Source organism: Ahaetulla prasina, chromosome 7 (genome assembly GCF_028640845.1).
Source record: "Ahaetulla prasina isolate Xishuangbanna chromosome 7, ASM2864084v1, whole genome shotgun sequence".
In the NCBI taxonomy this organism is placed as follows: domain Eukaryota; kingdom Metazoa; phylum Chordata; class Lepidosauria; order Squamata; family Colubridae; genus Ahaetulla; species Ahaetulla prasina.
The window spans coordinates 838676-860279 of NC_080545.1; positions in this window are offsets into that span (position 1 = coordinate 838676).

A 21604-nucleotide genomic window follows, 5' to 3' on the forward strand; every position below is an offset into this window, starting at 1 on the left:
TTGTAACTCAGGTATGGAAGCCTTAGGCTCCCATTAGACCTCAAGGGAAATGGATCACCCTCTCAGGAAGTGCTAAGTAGGGCCTCACCTTTTAATAGATTAATAGACAACTTTTACCTCATTTCACCACCCACAGATTTGGAAGGAGATTGGGCCCAACCCCAAAATATTTTTAAATGTCGAGGGAAACAAAAATTATCTGGAAAGTAAAGCTTTTGTATTCTTGTTTGCCACTCTGAACAGAAAATTCAGAGAAAGTTTTTTTAAAAAAATAAAGTTCGAATGCGATAGATTTAGTAGTGAATTTACCCACTATAAATGAAATCCTTTTCATTGGAATGTCCAGGGTGTGTCTTGTCAAAATCATTTTTGTGCCTTTGAAACTCCGTTTCCCAACACCCACCCACCCACCATGCAATGCACATGAAGATCATGGACCTTCAATGGTGTCACCTTGATCTATTTTTCTTAAACAAACCCTAGAGATATTCTGGATCTGCACCTGGGTCTAAAATGTGTGATAATTTCATTTTTGAATAGATATGTTTAACCTGCCCGTGACTGTAAGGGAGATCTGAGTGTTACTTAGTGTGGGAAGTTTGCCAAGTATAACAAATTGCACTTGAATATGGAATTATAAATATGGAAAGGAAGCTGATAAAAGGAAATTCAAGTAATACTACAAAGTGGTCATTAATGTTATATATGCCACACAACGTATGGTGTAGGTGAGCTTATGTGTGATGGAATTATTACATGACAAGAAAGGGAAAACAGTTGGAAATATGCAGATATTCATCACTTTAGTAAAGTGTTCTCAGAAGATTTTGATTTCCAAAGTATGTCTACTATTACCTAATCCTGGGACCACAGTGAATACACTTAATCAGAATGCGTTTGGCTGACTCCGTATTTTGTTTAGTGCTCCAGTCACAGCATACTTACTTCTGCCTCACTTTAGCTTTACAAGGTAACATAAAAGAAAATGTTGCTCCAATAAGCCAAAACTGCTCTGGTAAAGCTTTACTGCCAAGTTAATTTATTAGAGAATTACTCTGCTCTGCATTTGCACAAGCTCAGCTGGTCAGGGAAACCGAGGCCTTATCAAAATCAGATTGAGAAGTTGAAAAAAAAGAACAAAAATAAAAAATCCCTAATGGAATACTAAGCACACTTCAAACAGGGAACCATATGGACTCTGTTACCAGGCAGGAATAAACCATAAACTCAAGGAAACAGATTGCAGAAGTCTTAGGCCTACAAAAATGGGTCTTGGCAAATGAGGCTGCATTAAGAATACATGTATCTTGTCAAAAAGTGAATTGCTGTATTACTACCTGGGCCAGCTCTTTGAAAAAACTTATTTCCTCCTCTATAAAGCACACCTTACACATCTGTTACTACCCAGGATGGTGGCTTTCTGTCAGGAATTACTTCCTTGATTTAGGACGCTTGGGGGGAACTGCCCAATTTGGAGAACATAAGCTCCACGGCAAAAATCTTTTACAATCAACACCTTGCCAGCAAGCAGCTAATCTCCAGATGAGCATCGTGCAACTTTAACAGTTTTCTTTTATTAAAGGATAGGAAAACTTTATAGAACATTTGGAATGATTAGGAAACCATCTTTTATGTAGCCTTGTAAACCAGAACTTCTACAGCGCGATTGTTAATCTTAGCAGTTGCAAAATGTTGTGCAACTGTCATGTGGACAAGCAGAGTCCTGAGTTGTTCCTAGGTCCAGCAAGCACAGCTAGGGTAGGAACCCCTGGGGTTCCTTAGGGTCCTTGCAACTATCTTGCATTATAACATAACATAACATAACATAACATAACATAACATAACATAACATAACATAACATAACATAACATAACATAACATAACATAACATAACATAACATAACATAACATAACATAACATAACATAACATAACATAACATAACATAACATAACATAACATAACATAACATAACATAACATAACATAACATAACAACAGAGTTGGAAGGGACCTTGGAGGCCTTCTAGTCCAACCCCCTGCCCAGGCAGGAAACCCTACACCATCTCAGTCAGGTGGTTATCCAACATTTTCTTAAAATTTTCCAGTGTTGGAGCATTCACAACTTCTGCAGGCAAGTCGTTCCACTTATTAATTGTTCTAACTGTCAGGAAATTTCTCCTTAGTTCTAAGTTGCTTCTTTCCTTGATCCAGTTTCTTGTTCTACCCTCAGGTGCTTTGGAGAATAGTTTGACTCCCTCTTCTTTGTGGCAACCCCTGAGATATTGGAAGACTGCTATCATGTCTCCCCTACTCCTTCTTTTCATTAAACTAGACATACCCAGTTCCTGCAACCATTCTTCATATGTTTTAGCCTCCAGTCCCCTCATCATCTTTGTTGCTCTTCTCTGCACTCTTTCTAGAGTCTCAACATCTTTTTTACATCGTGGCGACCAAAACTGGATGCAATATTCCAAGTGTGGCCTTACCAAGGCATTATAAAGTGGTACTAACACTTCACGTGATCTTGATTCTATCCCTCTGTTTATGCAGCCCAGAACTGTGTTGGCTTTTTTGGCAGCTGCTGCACACTGCTGGCTCATATCTAAATGGTTATCCACTAGGACTCCAAGATCCCTCTCACAGGTACTACTATTGAGCAAGGTACCACATATACGGTATATGTGAAAAGCTCTGATGAAGAACTTTATGAAAAGCTCTGATGAAGAACTTTGGGGTGTCAAAGCAGAACAAGCATTCCTCCAAACCTAACAGCAGAGATCAAAGAGATGCCTTCCTCTTCACACCTATTTTACGTCTAGTAGTTGTGGTGTTGATTATTTTATGCACATTAGAGGTGGGTTACTTAATTCACCCTCATTCAGCTCCCTGTATTACATCAGGCTCAGTTAAGGTAATAGAAGGAAAGTTAATGAGGAATAAATGGAAAGACTGTGATACTATCTTCAGTTCTGACATGCGATTTAATATATGTGATTAATGGCTTAATTATTCATCCCTCTGCCTGTCCTGCTTGTGGCCTAAAGCTAGCATGAAAACATTCACAAGAAGTTAATTGCATAGTCATAAATCAGTCGAGAACCTTACAGAAAAGAAATCGTTTCAGTCAGAGGCAGGGGAAGGGGAAGGGAGTTCAGGCTTCAAGCAAGTGGATAGCACACGCTGTAGCCAAGGACATTCTGTATGTAAAGAATCGAGATACAAGAGTTTATGACAAGCTCGGTCAATCAGGTAGCGAGGGTCAAGTGCTTCCCTCTTCAGCTTCTTTCCTTCTAGTCTAAAGGTCATCAGCCTTCATTGCTCAATCCTCCTCTTCCTCCGATGAAGGCAGCTGGTCATTTCACTTCCTCAGCCTTCCTCAGCCTTCGTTGTCTTCAGGTCTTTTGACTGACACATCAGCCAGAACTGCAGGTCAAGTCATTGGAAGAGGCTCTCTATTGCTCTGTCCTCAACCGTTTGGATTTGGAAGCAGTAACCTTACCAGTAGGAGTATTTAAAAGTTTATTCCAAGACATTATAACAAAATGACATACCAATATAACACCAGACAGCAATCAAACAATATCTAACCACATAGAGGAGTGGGTGGGTGGGGGGAGACAGAGAAAAGAAAGACCTTTCAGCCCTTCTCCAAATCAGAATGAAGATGACAATGATTAATAACTGGCACCTTCATGGTTAAGTCTGCACCCAAGTTCCATTCCATGGATACTTTGCTAATACAGCTTATAGCTATATACAGTTTATATTAACCATGATTAATCATACCTTAATCATACCTGTTTCCAATGATTATCTTCTGGATTACTGGCAGTTAGGAAAACAGTGGGACTTTTATTACAAAGTTTAAGGGTTAACACAGATGGATTTTTGAGTCATGGCATCATAGAACATAGAATAATAGAATTGGAAGGGACCTCATAGGTCTTCTAGTCCAACCCCCAACTCAAGCAGGAGACCCTCTAATGTTTCAGACAAATGGTTGTCCACTCTCTTTTTGAAAGCCTCCAGTGATGGAGTACTCACAACTTCTGGTGGCAAGCTGTTCCACTTGATTGATTGTCCTCACTGTTAGGAAATTTCTCCTAAGTTCTAGGTTGCTCCTCTCCTTGATGAGTTTCCATCCATTGTTTCTTGTCCTGCCTTTTAGTGCTTTGGAGAATAGCTTGACTCCCTCTTCTCTGTGGCAGCCCCTCAAATATTGGAACACTGCTATCCTGTCTTCCCTAGTCCTTCCTTTCATTAGACTAGACATACCCAATTCCTGTAACCATTTTTCATATGTTTTAACCTTCAGCCCCCTAATCACTCTTGTTGCTCTTCTCTGCATTCTTTCTAGAGTCTCAACATCTTTTTTTATATTGTGATGACTAGAACTGGATGCAATATTCCAAGTGTGGTCTTACTAAGGCTCACGATTAAGAAAGATTTACTGACTGGCATCAGAAGCAGTTTTACGTCTGGTGATGAAGATTTGTAGCCTGAGGGCAAATGTTGGGTACGAGAACTCGGCATTGTTCAGCAATGCATTACTGTATGAATTTTTCTCCTAACACGGGCTGGGGGCAGTGATGAAATCCATTTTTTTTTACTACCGGTTCTGTGGGCGTGGCTTGGTGGGAGTGGCAGGGGAAGGATACTGCAAAATCTCCATTCCCACCCCACTCCAGGGGGAGGATATTGCAAAATCCCCATTCCCACCCCACTCTGGGGCCAGCCAGAGGTGGCATTTGCTGGTTCTCTGAACTACTCAAAATTTCCGCTACCGGTTCTCCAGAACCCGTCAGAACCTGCTGGATTTCATCCCTGGCTGGGGGCATCTAGCTTGTTTTTTGTTTTTTTTTGTAATGTTTGAGTCTCAAATGCTTTTGTATTAGGAACTACTTTCTCTAACGTGCTTCATCGGCATTCTTTCCCAAACCATAAATTTATCACCAGGTCAGCTTCCATTAACATTTTCAAATTTCTCTGGACTGAATTCTTTTTTTGCCCCATTAGAAAGCAAGACTGGATTATAAAGTAACCTCCTTCACAGCTGAGAAATGAAGTCAGAAAATGTGATGATTAAATGCCTACATTATTTGCACGTTTGTCAGAAAGCCGGCCTCGGAGGTGTTACAACGGATGCAAAAATCTATATTCATATTTAATTAAAAACTTAATTGCTCTTTACATATCTGACGGTGTGACAACAGCCGGTTGGTGTGACAGATATTGATGAATAAACAACAAACTGGAAGCAACCAAGATGGGAGGAAAAATATGGGAGGGGAAAAGTTTTTGTTTGTTTTTTAACAGCTTCCTGAAAAGCCATTGGGAATTTATGTGATAGAGAAGGAAACATGGCATGGCAAGGATTTAAGTCTTGTCAGGTCTGGTGGGCTAAGATGGTCTTGTCAAAAGATGTCTAAGTCCTAGAGACATACCGTATTTCCCCGAAAATAAGACCATGTCTTATATTTTTTGAACCCCAAAATAAGCGCTTGGTCTTATTTTCGGGGAGGTCTTATTATTTTGGGATGCATGCAGGAAACCAGAGGAAATGGTGGGGACCAGCTGCGCATGCGTTTAAATATTTTTGAGGAAGGTTTATTTTCAGGGTGGGCTTATTTTAGCGCATGCACTCAAAAGCCCGATTGGGCTTATTATCAGGGGAGGTCTTATTTTCAGGGAAACAGGGTACTTAGCATTTTGCTTCTGAATCCAGGGAAAATTCATAGATTACTTTTCTCTTAAGGCAGACTTTAGCTGAAAGAAATGGATTGAGATCATAGATATGACATGAAAGGAAATGAAATGCTAAGTACTGAAAGTATAAGCAAAGTAATATAGCTAAGTAAATATGAGAAAGAATTTATGTAATGACCCACTAGAATTGTCTGTTCACAAAATCAAAAGAGATTTACCAATGTTGTTGATCTCCAAGTCTTACTCTAATTTTGACATCTACAAAAAATGAATTCCTCAGATAAATCAGAATTTTTACAAAATTAATTTCATGTTGCAACCCACATTCTGAAGTACATGTTCTCTTGCCATGTGGCTTTCAGGGTCAAATATCTTGCCAATCTAAACGGCACAGGCAGTTATCCAGATTTAGATAATTTACTTTTGTAGGATAGTAAATTTCTTTCCCGCTTTTCAATTACCCACTGACTGCTTCAGGACTGGTTATGGGCTAAGCCATGTTCTCTTCTGCATCACTGTTGGAACCGTTATTTGTGGAATGTCAGAGAACTGGAGCTAAAGATTATGGATTATGTAGCAAATAGTTTATTGGAAGAAAATGAACATTTCTGTAGTTTGGTCACGTTTAGTAGTGGTCACAGTACTAAGAAATGCAATAAAACTTTATATAATTTTCCAGAGATATTATGTGAAAAGCAATAGTTGACATTTTGTTTAGAATAACCTCCAAAGAGCATTTGGGATATATTTGGTCAATATTGTGTGATATTTTATTGTGATTCACTCATTGTTGTGATGACCAATGCCTCAGGGCAAGAGTAAAATCACGAACTAGCCATGTTTGTTCATGGTTTGGACTAATTTTAGCAGGACAGTTCTAAATCTAGGTTATATTCGGAGAGAGGAGCCCTTTCTGCTAAAGACCATTGAGCTCCAACTAAGCAGAAATTGTTTCTTGGCTGATAAGTTGCATGCCAAGTTTGGCAGCTGTACTTGATGACTTCCATTGTCCGATTAGGAAATGGCGATGGGTTATGCCAATGAATTTGCTTCTACCGCAGCCCCGAGGATTGCAACTTTTTTCAGCCTGAAACTTTCAGAGTTACCTCGGGAATAAATCCTCTCATAAGCATGCATGGTTTGCTTCAACATGTTTGTGGTTTGGAAATAAAACTGGGAAGATGAAGTTTGACAGCTTCATGCCATGCCTTGTATGGAACCCATTACTGGTCAAATAGCCCATTGTAATCAAAGGGAGCTGTGGTCAGAGTTGCCATATGCAGAGGTTTGACTGGATAAACCCTTAGTATTAAAATAAATTACTTTGGCTTTTCAAGTTGAAACGCCATTATGTGCTGGTATCAATAAGATCTTGTCCAACGGGGCAATGTTCACTTTATATTAGCCACTTGGTGATTTTCACTTTGTGCCGAGGAATGCTGTGGAGTAGACTCAAGTATTATTTTCCTAGTACTGCCCAAGTGTTTCTGCTGGGCAACTGCATTTGTGGGTTTAATGTCAATGGAAATTCTCAGTCACCCAGGTCATGGTTGTCCCAAAGGTGCTTTGTCAAGAAGCAACTGGACTGGTTTTTCTTTGAAGATGTTTTGTTTCTCATCCGAAAAGCTTCTTCAGCTCTGACTGGGTGGTGGGGAATGGAAGGATTTATATTCCTTGAAGACAGTTGGTCATGTGCATCCTTTTTAGTGAGTCATTAAGGCCACCTGGATATTTATCTATGTCCTCAGGGTCAGCTGAGTGGTGTGAATGGGAATGGAGTCTTCTTGGAACTGCTGAAAGGACCATGTGGTAGACTGGAGATGACTGGAGAGAGATGATGTTGTATCCTTCCCCCTCTGTTGAGATAGAGATGTTCCATTTTGACATAGATGGCCTCTTTGACCTCTCTTCTTTCAAACCAGTGGTCCTCTCTGTCCAAAATGTGGACTTTGCTGTCTTCAACAGAGCACCCTTTGTCTTTTAAGTGCAGATGGACTGCTGAATCTAGTCCTGATGGGGTTTGTTCTCCTATGTTGTGCTTATTATGGGCTTGACCTTACCTCAACTATCCATTACTCTTTCTGACTCATTCAGAGGTGGTAATGCAGTTCTCCAAGGATGAGTTCTGTCCCCAGTTGCTTTCTCCAGTCCATCTAATTTTTCATGGTTATTTAACAGTTTCCATTAAAAATCCTCCGTGTGCTTTGTAATCAAAGTCACAGCCAGAGTCGTGGGAGAGGTTGCTCACAGATTCATCCTTGGCAGTGGTGTTAGGTGAAGGAATTTTAAATCTGGATTTGGGGAGGTAGGGATGGGAAGTTGGCCATTCCCCATAAGGCTGTGGGAAAGAAGGCCAGTTAAAAAGCATCCATTCATCATTACACAAAATGCTACCAGCCAACCACTCAGGCTCCTGTTGAGTAAGACATTACATTCTATCCAGGATCACAAAACCAAGCTTACAATTTCTGCTGTATCTTCTTAGAAATAATCATCTTTAATCACTGGTGGCAAAATTTAAGAAGTGTGTTTTTGCTTGCACGGTGCCCTGCACTTCCATTGGCCATTCTGCACGGCACATATCAAAAGACACCATTGGTTGAAAGACTCTTTTCCCATGGTTCTGGAGAGGTGGAGACCATTGGACAGACAGATATTCCTTCGATGCTCTTTTCATAGAAATACTGTACTCAGGAACCCTTATTTTCCCAATAATCAATAGGTATCCTGGCTGTTCCAACACTGCTTATCTCCAGTGGCTACTTAAGGACAAACAGATTGTGGTCCCAGTGCAGGTGGCTGGATTCTGTACGGCAGCACTGGTGGACACACATGATTAATCCATGGTAGCTATTTTACACAATTAATGCAGCAAAACCTTTTGCATTATCACTCTCTCACATTTTAGTATTTAATGACTAGAGTAAGGATTTATATTATATTATAGTTAAGTCATGCTGTGTTTGGTTTGTATGTAACTGACAGATTGGATGCCAAACTGTGATTTTAATATTGATTTTATTTCTTATTTGATTTTAACATAGAATTTTTAACTGGATATTCCTGGAGTGTTTTTAAATTGCTCTGGTCTTTGTAATAAACATGGACTTGGCTTGAAGAAGTGCTGTAATTCTATAAACTAAGAGAGAGTTAAAATAGGATAATAGGAAACTCTGAAGAAAGACAGTTCTGTGAAGGTTAGTATGCTCCAGGTAATTGTCCCGCATATGGAATCATTGCTCCTCTTATAAAAACAAAACCTTTTTTTCAGACATTGCCACAAAAGGCGAGAATTATCAAAACAAACAGATATTATAAATGTTTATTTTAAGCCTTTGCTCTAAAGTTGGAATTAATTTATCTGAATGTAAAAGGGAACAATATTTGCATTTATACTCTTGTGGTACATAATTTAAATGCTAAATGACATAGTGCCAGAATAAACACTCTTTCTGCAAGACATTACATTCTATTATATACATTTAATTTAAATCCACAGAATCCAAATCATTAGTTTTATTTTCTGCATTTTGTTAGAAAGGAGCTGTGGGCTAAATCTGAATATGATTTTTAATTATTTGACAATATATTTAAAACATTCTGTTGGTCTTTATTTTCAGGGAGAGTCTTCATTTTGGCCATAAAAGCTACCAGTTGCCTATTCTGGCTAAGAAAATGTTTGAAATTCTTCTGCCTGGGTGAAAAAAGACTCAGATGGCAGGAAAGGATGAATTCATGCTTAAATAGGAGAGGACTTTAACTCTCCTTTAGAAATTAACAAAAAATACAAATAAATATAAAGGGAAAAAATCACAAGGTGGAACCAGCTATTAGGTGAATGAACTGGTTCAAGTCCTGGGATGGAACATCTGGGAACTAGGAGCACATGTGGAGATACCACAGATATTCCAGGAGATTCATTCCTGAGAGATCTGGAAGAACACACATAAAAGCCAGAACGGCATTTTCTTGAAGAACAGAACATTCCGGAATTCCTTGGAGCATTTGGTTTCTGGAATGTGTTTTCTGCAGAAAACTAATCCAAGTTGCATTTCACCCCAAAGGGAAAAATGGTAACTCTGGAAGGTGAATGGGTTTCAGATGGAAGCAAAGAAAATTTTATGAAGCCGTGTGAAATTTGATGAGCGAATAAGGAGATGAAGGTTTGTTTTCCTCTAAATGAGATGGAATATGGTTATAGACAGATACGTCCCCTTTTCTGAAGGTTCCAATACAATTTGCATCCAAATCTACATTTATAGATTGAAAAAAAAAATCTGGTGCATATTCAGAGTTTGAAACCAGAACCATTTCTAACAGAACTGGTAAAATCGAAATGGGGCTGATACAAGCTTCTGCTTCAGAACCTGTCCTTCAGATGTTACCTTCATGCGATGGATCATCCATCCTCTGAACTTCAGGAATAGCTAAAAAAAGAATATCCAGCTTGGGCCGCATATCATACTTAGCCTCAGTGCAGTCTGCTTACTTTAGACTTATGAGAGATAAATGAACAAATCACAGTTTTAGAAATCCAGTTTCTAAACCGTACTAGAGTTTAATTACGATTTGAGATCTCTTTGTGGAGTTCAGACCTAGGAAATGGTGACTTGTTTTTCTTTTCTGCTTAACTGTTATGCTTCATATATCCATTTTCCAAGATTTTTTTCTTTCATCAGTAAACAAATGTTTTTTGAGATTGGTCTCCTTTAATGGGAATGGCAATCTTCTGTTTTCCAGATAAATATTTCTCTTCATTAGCATAAGAAAATAGCTCATGCTTTTTTCTGCTTAATAAAGACCATTTTCTTTTATTGAAAATCAACAGATTTAGATTTTGAGCCAGGACTAAATATTTTTGAGTTCCCAAATTATGCTAAACAATGGCGTGGTTCAAACAAAATGCCATGTCACAGATTTAATGACCAACCACATAGATGAGGAGTTTTCCAACTGTGGCAACTTTAAGACTTGTGAACTTCAACTTCCAGCCAGCCATGGGATTTTGGGAGTTAAAGTCCACGAGTCTTAAAGTTGCCACAGTTGGAAAACCCTGATAGAGATTTTCTCCAGGATAGTCTGCCCCAACTCCCAATGGTGCCCTCATCGCGATTGTCCTCTTCCCTTCCACCCTTCCCAGAATTATGTACCTCTCAAGAAATCAGTTGTCTTTATGAGATTTTATTCAGACAACCATGCACCACAACTTAAAAACAACATTCAGAGTTCCCTGATGCCTATTAAATACTTTTAATGACTTACTGGAAACAAAGCTGTCAAAGAGACATTCAGGAGATTGACAGGTGCACTGGAGCCCATTTGCCCTATGAGTCATACCGGTTTAAATTTGAAGCAGGGCGGTTGAAATCCATCAGCTGACGATGTAATCCACCATGAACTGTAAACTAACTCACATCAGATGGTGGATCACAGGCTGGAAAGTACCTGAATTCCAAATGGATTACCATTTCAGCCTCCAGTTTTTGGGTTTTTTTTGTTTTTCTCACATCCCTGGAATCTGATCAGGGGATTAAAAAATTACTTCTTAAACAGGCAACATTCCTACTTTGATGGTTGCGATAAACAAAGTATCCCAGTATTTGAACAATCTTCGCTCGGTCTGCAGTAAACAGTCTTGCTCAGAGTTGAATTTGGAAGTTGTCAATGTCTATTTGCTTAGATATACATGCACGCTACAGTATATCCCCCAAAATACAAAGCACCAAGAGTGAACCATTATTGCTTGATCTTTCACAGTCTGGCCAGACTGTCCTTTGAGTTCAGTAACTGGATTGGGAGGAGGTCTGCAGCAGCCTTTAAAGTCCAGTTGGATGGTGCCAATCCATGCACAGAACCAGCCACACCAAACAAGGCACCGTGGATTGTTCAAACAGCAGACTCAAGAAACTCAAGAAACAAGAACCACTGAGATTTTTGAAGAGATCATTATTGTCAGTGCTATACATTAATATAACAACATCTTGAAAGTCTACTAAAAGGATTCTTCTGCCCATCTCACTTTATACCTAGTAGAATCAAGATGGAGTTACTCTGAGTTTCTTTCTGTCCCAAACTTCCTCATTCCCCTGGATTCAAGAAACTTTTGTGTAACAATCTTGCTGCTGTCTCCTCTGGTTTACCATCACAGTTTGTTATACATACAACTTTTAACAGTGGGACAATTAAAATGGACTTCAGCTGCCTCCTACGTGGGATGAGAGTGAGGTGGAGGTGACATCATGAGGACATGTCTCTTAAAAGCAGTTTGCTTGGCATTTTCATGCCTATAGATGTGCAAGGATATGTTGCCAACTCACTTTGTGACCAAGACACTGTTTTCTGCCTTACATTTGACCTACAATTGCTAATTTAAGCTTGCTTACTTAAGACTATCACTGGAGGTCACAACACTTGTATGTTGTGGTTAGAAATGGAGCTTAATCACCACTTATATGAAACGCTAGGAATGCCTTTTGTATTTATAGCACAATATAGATGTTCCTCATTTTCTCTTTGAACTTGTCAGATGCTGGTGGTGTTGATGTACTTTGACCTAATGCCCCAGACAGACCTGACCACAAGTTCAAGGACAGAAGGCAGCTGCTGGCCATTTAATGACCTGCTGGCATTTAACTTTGTTTTAAATGGATCTGCATTGTCATACTTACTAAGACTGCAATTTACCATTAGTCATTTTCATTTGAACATTGCCACAGAGGGAAAATAATCCAAACAAAGTTGAGCAACCGTTGTGTTGATTTTGTTTTTCCAAAAAGTAGATCTCATCCCATCCCATATTTATTTAGAAGTAAGTAAGGATACTTAAGTACGTGCTTAAGGAAGACGGAACATGCCTTACACTTTTCAGAAGAACAATTTTATGGATTCAGGCTCGTTTGGGTAAATATTCAAGTTGTTCTTTGGTTTTCTCTGATACTAATAAGATATTTTTAAATCAAAATTTCTGAACATCAATGGAGTTGCATTAATGGGTTTGCAGAGTTTTGTCCACAATGAAGGATACAATATCTGGTTCCATTAACTTGGATTAGTAGGCACAGAAAAGATGTACAGAAAATTCTCTTAGCTGCCCTTCCATGATCATCTGGATTGTCGTGAGAATGCTCTTCACCTCCATTTTCGTTTAGGCTGCAGTTCAGGCCAGAAGTTTGGATGTTGCAGAATCATCCATGGGAATTCTTCTCCTCTCTCCCTCTTCCCAACTTTCTCTTTTTGCTATAGAATTATTGTTCTCCCAATGGGTCTATATGAAACCAATTTTCCATTTGATCTTGGAAGGACATAAGAAGGACCTGGGAGGAAGATGGAGTGAGAGGGAGCTCATTTGAAGCGCACCATCTCAACTTAGTGTTGTTGTATTCATCACTATTGTAATCCTACATTGTGTGGATACGCACATCATTTGTTCACACTGATTGGTGAGGGAGCATCTGAAGCCCTCCACCCCATTCCTTCAAGTGCCATGTTGAGGGATTGGGGTTATTTTTGAACTGAAACAAAAAGAAGGCTCAGATTCCTGCATTAAGACTTCAAGAACAGCCCTTTAGCCATGGGGCCCCCACAATTTAAGTTGCGGACTCAAGGATGGGAGCCTTGCGGTTTAATGTGGCCACATGAAAGTCCCCCTTTTCCTGTTTGACTCAGCAGCTAAACAGACCCATCAATTCTGGTAAATATTTGGATACGAGACCTCAAGGGTTGATAGGATAGACTGAGGAGTTGAAATAACATCCTGAAAGAACATAATGGTGGACCTCCTGTATAGATGCTAACAAAATGATCTGGACGCATCTGCAATGTCACCAGTAATCAAGTGGGTGACCACACTGGGCCTAATCAAGGCAGAGGATGATGGAGGAAAAATATCTGGGAAGAACACTGCAGATTGCTTCTCTCTATTGTTGTCAAGACAACAAAAAGCCAGTTTTTCCTTCTGACAAAGTCAACGTTGACATTTCTCTTTATTGAGGCATAACAAGAATACCAAAGAGTTTAGGATAAAGCTTTTTATTACAAATACATTATTTGGGTTTGGGACTCGGTTATAAATTGCTGTGATATGTTTAGCATAGAAAGCTTATCTTTTTAAAACTATAGATAGTACTCTTGAATTTTTCGAAATAATTTTGGGGGTATTTAAATACAGATTTATGATCTCATTTTTAAAGATTTTTTAATCCTGCCTTTTTATTTTTATAAGTAATTCAAGGTGGCGAACAGACCTAATGCTTCCTTCTCTTCCCGTTTTCTCCACATTGACAACCCTATGAAGTGGGTTGGGCTGAGAGAGAACGATTGGCCCAAAGTGACCCAGTGAGTTTTTCATGCCTAAAATGAGACTAGAACTCACCATCTCCTGGTTGCCAGCTTGGTGCCTTAACCACTAGATCAACTGGCCGTTCTTAGGCATGAAAGCAAAATAACTACTTGTTGCATTTCTACAGCAGATTTAATGCCATGATCTATTTAAGAAGCAACCAAAAATGTTTGCTTATTTGTTTATGACATTTACAGTCCTGTAGCCTGTCCTTCAGTGTAGGCTCTAGCAGGTATAAGATAGAGTGATAATTATACAAACGGGGGAAAAGCACTCCTGAACTTGTAATAGAAAATACACCTGACCAGCTAACGTGACACAAAAAGTTCATATCGAAGGTGTGATAGGACAGAATTGATTTCACCGCCTTTCAGAATGCCGGAAAGGAAGGTACCCTAATTTTTAAATATTCCCTGTGATTTTTCCCCATTTGCATTTGCATTTCCTTGCATGCGGTCTGTGGACTTGACAGAGAGGCGAGGATCATTCTAAAGATGTCAGCATCTGGAGAGAAGAATTACTTTGTGCCTCTCTGAACATGGGATACAAGCCTTTTCCCACAGCAAAATAAATCTGAAATCCCTCTTCTTTTTCATTAATTGAATAAGGGACATAAACCATTCATACCAAGTAAATCCACATTAATTTATTACAAAATTTCACCCTGTCCTATTGGGTTCTTGTTATTAAATTACCTCCACATGTACGAAATCTGATATGTGGGTGTAGGTGCTTTCTTGTCATATCCATTCTTCAAAAACTAGGGATTCAGACCATCACAACAATTCTGAAACTAATGAGGAATCAATTGCACACAGCAGGAATTCTTCTGTTGTCTCCACTAAATGTCATTGCTCTTGTATCCTGCCATTGTTTATACATCTCCAAGCATAAATGACATTATTCATCATGCTTTTTAATACATTGAGATCATCCCAAAGTTCTATTTTTCAGTTAATTAAGAACACCATCCTCATTCTCATTGTGAAATTATAGACAAAATCAGAAGCAATTAGAGAAAAGCTACTCGAACGGAGAAGGGCTTGGAATCTGGATCCATCTGTCTGGAATCATCAGTACTTAAGCCATGAAACCGAGGCTGTACGTCAGACATTAAGGGGCAAATAGTTTATTAGGAACCAAGTATAAGAGTGTCAGTCCCTCCTTTAAGTAGCTTGAAGAGCATAACAAATCTGAAATATGCTTTGGAGAAAGACAAAAGAAAAAGAGAGAAATCAAGAAAAAGGATGACCTTCTCAGTCGTGACAGGTGTCAACAAGAAAAACAAATGCTGCAAAAGTTTTGGGAGCATTTCAGTGACTGAATTTAAGAATCCAACTTTCACCTGAAGCCCTGGACATTCCTGGCCAGTGTGTGATTGTTTTTATAAGAGGATTCCCTGCAGAAAATTGATGGATAAAAGATGCACCTGGCAGACTTATGAGGCATACATAGCATTAAAAGTGAGTTATACCTTTCAATCTCCTAGAATCGTTAAACATAAGATGCTTTGAATGGCATGTAAACCTGATTTTTACGGTTTCAGAAATTGCCAGTAAGCATTAGTTCTGGTGCATTAGAAAGATTTTTTTTTTCTCTTCTCTTTGAGAAAATCAGAGCGACACCAATTTCTGCTAACATCAGTTTAAAGGTCAGGCAATCCACAGATTGATTTCTCTACCAACCGTATCTTGTTGTGAGTTTTGTAATAAAGCAACGAACATTTGCCAATTCTTGGAGGAAAAAGAGTTGATTCTGAGTGCCGAGACTTAAGACATCTAAATCACACGTTCAAATTAATTACACGGATAACTTTGAGTAGAACCCAGCTATCTAGATTTCCTTTGACACAATCTCAGCAGTGATTAAGCAATGAGAACAGAAATGATTTCTTTCTTAGTCTATCTTACATCTGTATCTAATTTGTGCTTAAAAGGTTGGTTGGTTTAGATCTTAATGTCTTTGTACTCTTTTTCTGGAGAAATGCATAATAGCTTTGACTTAGATGCAGGGTATATCATAATTTGTTCAATTCCAATTGTTTCTGCTCCCTCTATATATCCTTGAATTCCATCTTGATTCAACCGACCACTCCATGAATGGAGACTTCTGTCATCCTAGCACAGAGCAGTATTAAGCAATATGTTAGGATACATCAGGCACGTAGAACAATGTGCCATGTATATCATCGTGCAATGTATGGTGGCATAGATGAGAAGCTGCTTGGTTCTGGGCCAGATGAGGCTACTTCCCTCATATAGGTACCATGAGTAGGTATTGATTAAGGCATTCTTTCACCCAGTTAGTAAACAAAAATAAGAAAGCCCAGAGTACTAGTGATGAAGTGGATTCCTTACCAAACAAGCTTAGAATGCTTAGTTTTTATTGCATGAAATTTTCCTGTTGGGTTACCAATATTCAGGATTTTTTTTTTATAACTTGCATTGACGCTTATGTTATTTTACATTTTGATACTAATATTATCATAAGTGGAAATGTTATTTTGCTGCAGATAAAGGATCACAGGATGAAACCATTAAAAAAAAGAAAAGAAAACTGGTAGATTTATTCTTTAAGCTCCATCTCTACCAGAGAAGCGCAGATGGAGAAAATTCTAGCCACAGAATTCAGTATTTTGGCATAAGGAAAAATAGTAAAGACAAACCACAATCTTTTTTTCTTCGACATGAGTGTAGATTTCAATTTAAACAATTAAATCAGCATAACAATGTCGTTGCTAATGACAAAATGTTATCCATGGAATAGCTTGCCTCCTGGAGTTGTTGGTGCGCCATCCCTGAAGATTTTCAAAAGTCAACTGGACAACCATTTGACTGGATGGCATAAAGGCTCCTGCCCTGAGCAGGGCTTAAGTCAAGGAGACCTCTGAGGTCCCTTTCAGTCCTATGATTTTATGTCCAGTTTTGCAGTCAAGAGCACCTGGGGAGAGTCAATCCCCGTATTTGTTATAACTAGAGGAAAAATCTGGAGTATTTGGTTTAAAAGCCTGGCACGACTAGGCCAAAACTGCAGCTACTGCAGACTGAAGCAACATTTGTTTGACTGCTTTTGCACCTGAAAAACAAAAAAACAAAAAACACACCACATAATCAAGAGACTGGGGTGAATTATTTGTTCTAGTCTTGCCCATAAAATCCAGCAAGTTGTGCCAAGAAGGTGAATTATGAGGCAAAAGGGGGAAACCAAACAGGTTTCTAGTAATGAAGTGTCACCTCCTGCAAAAAAGGTGGAAGGAAGAATGATGGAAAGCTCGAGTTCTCCAAAGCCAGGCAGAACGTTCACCTTCCCAGATTTACAACAGCAACAGTGCAGAGCCAGTCCAAAACCACGAATTCTTCTTTCTGCCTCTGCAAAATAAAACCACAGAAAAAGAGAAAGCGTCCGTCTCCCTAAGAAGAGGTGTTTTGTTTCATACGGGCCTTATTTTTTTTCTTTTGTATTCCCATTAATCATTATTTTAACTCCCGGTGATGCAATATAATGTTTCACTTGATGAAAGAGTAGCTTAACTCAAAAGGCACCAAGACTTTCATCTTGGTTCTACAACAGACCCCTGGAAAAATGCAGTCAGGGGGTGGCCTTTCACCAGGAAAGGGGTATTTCTGTATCTCCATAACCACATAGTTTGGTTTATTTCTACATTAGCAAGGTTACCTTCCCGTAAAAGTAGAATGAGCTTTGATGTCTCCTCTCAGACTCTGTCGGAACTTGTGCCCAAATACATTGTCAAAATATTCCAATGTGCTTGGAAGAATCCTGTTACAGGCAAACCCCCTCCAAAATATGATCTTCCCGGTGAATTAATCAATACATAATTCAACTGGGACACCAAGCCTTCCACCAGTTTCTCCCCATTCATGCTATGGTCCTGCTATCCAGCTTAGTGAATGTTAGCCCTGTGGGGTAGTCAGGCTTAAAAGGAGAACTCTATCTTTATTGACATAATATAATTAATATAACTTTGTTAATTATAACATTGCAAGTCTGGAAGCATTTCTTCCTTCCTTTCCTTTCCATTTCAGGGAAACTAGGAAGGGTCCCCTCTGAAAATATTTTCCTTGCTCTTCTACTTTCTGTGGGGAAAATATCTTTTGCACCCGAGTTGTCCATTATTGGGGCAATTTCCAATTTAGCTTGTATCCGGCATGTTCCCAGTTAATCCCTGTATGCAGATCAGAGCAAGAATAGACTGTATACTAGTCAGTTCAGCTTATTAAAAAAGCAAAGCTTGTTTTTCTTTTTTTTTGCTGATTAAATCTCAGCAAAACTCACCCAACTGAAAAAGGAGGATGAGGCACACAAAAGCAGGAAGAAAAAGAGACATAAAAAACAGGCAACAATTTACATTATCTATATCTTCCTAGTTATATTAAAAAACCCAGAACATTCCATGAGATCCTGGATGAAACTGATTGCAAACTGATCGCACACTAAATAAGAGCCATCTGTGAGTTACAATTGCATAGAAAGTTTGTGCAATTTTAGGCTGCATTAACAAATGTGTCTTAGGAAGCAAAAATTCCATGTGGATTCGGTCAGCCCTCCGTCTTTTGTACTAGGTCCGGTTTTGGGAGCTACTACAAAAGGATCTTGACAGACTTCAACATTGGGCGCTATCTAACAAAATGAAATTCAACAGTGAAAAAAGGAAGGTTCTACATTTAGGGGGGAAAAACCCCCAAAATGCACAGGTACCATATATGTGGTACCTTGCTCAATAGTAGTACCTGTGAGAGGGATCTTGGAGTCCTAGTGGATGATCACTTAGATATGAGCCAGCAGTGTGCAGCAGCTGCCAAAAAAGCCAACACAGTTCTGGGCTGCATAAACAGAGGGATAAAATCAAGATCACGTGAAGTGTTAGTGCCACTTTATAAGGCCTTGGTAAGGCCACACTTGGAATATTGCAATTAATAAATGGAACAACTTGCCTGCAGAAGTTCTGAATGCTCCAACACTGGAAATTTTTAAGAAGATGTTGGATAACCATTTGTCTGAAGTGGTGCAGGATTTCCTGCCTGGACAGGGGGTTGGACTAGAAGACCTCCAAGTTTACAACCTCTGCAGGCAAGTCGTTCCACTTATTAATTGTTCTCACTGTCAGGAAATTTCTCCTTAGTTCTAAGTTGCTTCTCTCCTTGATTAGTTTCCACCCATTGCTTCTTGTTCTACCCTCAGGTGCTTTGGAGAATAGTTTGACTCCCTCTTTTTTGGGGCAGCCCCTGAGATATTGGAACACTGCTATCATGTCTCCCCTGGTCCTTCTTTTCATCAAACTAGATATACCCAGTTCCTGCAACCGTTCTTCGTATGATTTAGCCTCCAGTCCCCTAATCATCTTTGTTGCTCTTCTCTGCACTCTTTCTAGAGTCTCAACATCCTTTTTACATCGTGGCGACCAAAACTGAATGCAATATTCCAAGTGTGGCCTTACCAAGGCATTATAAAGTGGCACTAACACTTCACGTGATCTTGATTCTATCCCTCTGTTTATGCAGCCCAGAACTGTGTTGGCTTTTTTGGCAGCTGCTGCACACTGCTGGCTCATATCTAAATGGTTATCCACTAGGACTCCAAGATCCCTCTCACAGGTACTACTATTGAGCAAGGTACCACATATCCGGTACCGGTGCATTTTGGTTTTTTTGCCTAAATGTAGAACCTTCCTTTTTTCACTGTTGAATTTCATTTTGTTAGATAGCGCCCAATGTTCAAGTCTGTCAAGATCTTTCTGTATCTTGAGCTTCTGTATTTTGAGAGTTGGACTTTTAGCTGAAGGGTTTCATACACAGAATTCCCATAGCTTAGTTGCTCCATATCCTTTAAAGTATTCAGAAGGATGCAGTTTTATCCAATTAAAGTTCAGCATTTAATATATCATTGATATTAATAGCAACCACCACATTAACAAACGGTCTTCGGGATGCAACTTTGAACTGTAAATTCAAACTGTAAATTAATTGTATTAATATGTCACTAATTGTATATTTATTGTGGTAAGTATGTACCCAAGTTATCTATTCATTAAAATAGATATAAATCTCCATGCTTGCTCCTTTGCTTGCAACAAATAGTGTTCAACATGGTGAACAGACAAAAATGAACAGGAGCAAAATCTGGTTTTCTTTAACATCATCTGTTTTAATGATAATGTTTTTTCTTCTTCTTCTTTTTACTTTTTCTCCAAAGTTCATAATTATTCTGATGATATACTCTATTTCACGACATTTCCAGTTTAAGCAGTCACTAAAAACTGCTAATAATAATCATTCCTATTGAAAATGTTTCCAAAAATCTAACTCTGAAAGGATTTCTTTCTCCAAATAACAAGTTCATTCCGATTTCCACTTCCCAGAATGACACCAGCAAAGGCTGTGCGTACAAATACAGCATGCCTCGAAACTTTGATTTCTTTTCTTTCTAACAATGAATGAAATATACAGATGGCCTTCTCGTTCCTACTCCCTGGAGTTGCGGTTTATTAAAACTGCAACTGTTTTTTCCCCTCCCATTTGCACTGGTTTCCATCTAGAGTTCATCCTCCAGTTTATAAGAAACATGCTATTCATGGAAATGGCATTATTGGAAACATAAATCATGACATAAACCCAGCGTACACACACCCTATTGTAACTCTTGTGGATTTCATTTCAGAGAGGGTGGAAATTACTTCCTGGGCAGTTTGTTGCCTTCGGAATTGCTAAAGAAAAGTTTCTTTCTGCTTCAGCAAAATCCTGGTGAATTGGGTGGTTTTAATTTTTTTTCGTCTTCCTTGTGTGTCCAATCACACTTGGCCAATAAAGAATTCTATCATCCATCCATCCATCCATCCATCCCTCCCTCCCTCCCTCCCTCTCTCTCTCTCTCTCTCTCTCACATCAGCCTTTTCAGCCATGACAAAGATTGGTGAATTCATAATAAATAAAAATACAAATAAAAAGGCATTTGATCCCTTTTTGGTCTCTACAGAGTTGTTGCAATTTGTTGCTCGGCCAGAATGTCCCAGTTTCTTTTATTTACAGCAAATGAAATCTCACTAAAGGTTCAGGGAAAAGCATAAAGTTAGAAAGGGTTGCCATCTTGAAGGTAGGATGGCTAGACTTCAACCTCTCAGTCAAATGCTCTGTTTTTAGACCAGCTACAACTAAAATCTTTAAATAGAAATGATCCTCAGCTCTATTTGTTGAGAAAGGTGTAGTTTTATTAGAAGTTAAGTGTAGTAATGCAAATTCAGAATTGAAAATAATGTGTCAAAATCCCTAAGTTAAACTTTTTCGTTCCTTAACTACTTCCCGTCACACACACACACACACACACACACACCATGATCAATCAGGTTCAAGCCAGATGTTCTCAGAATGGTCACTTCAAGCATAGGCTGGTATGTAGCTGCCTTTTTCTCCCAGCTGGATGACCTTAAAGCAGCGTCTCAGGGAGATACGGTATTTTCGCTTTCCCCCAAGCATCCCATAGCATAGCACAGAAGCAAGCATGAAGGTGGCAGCTGAGACTCTGCCATACTTGATCTTTTTCTTCC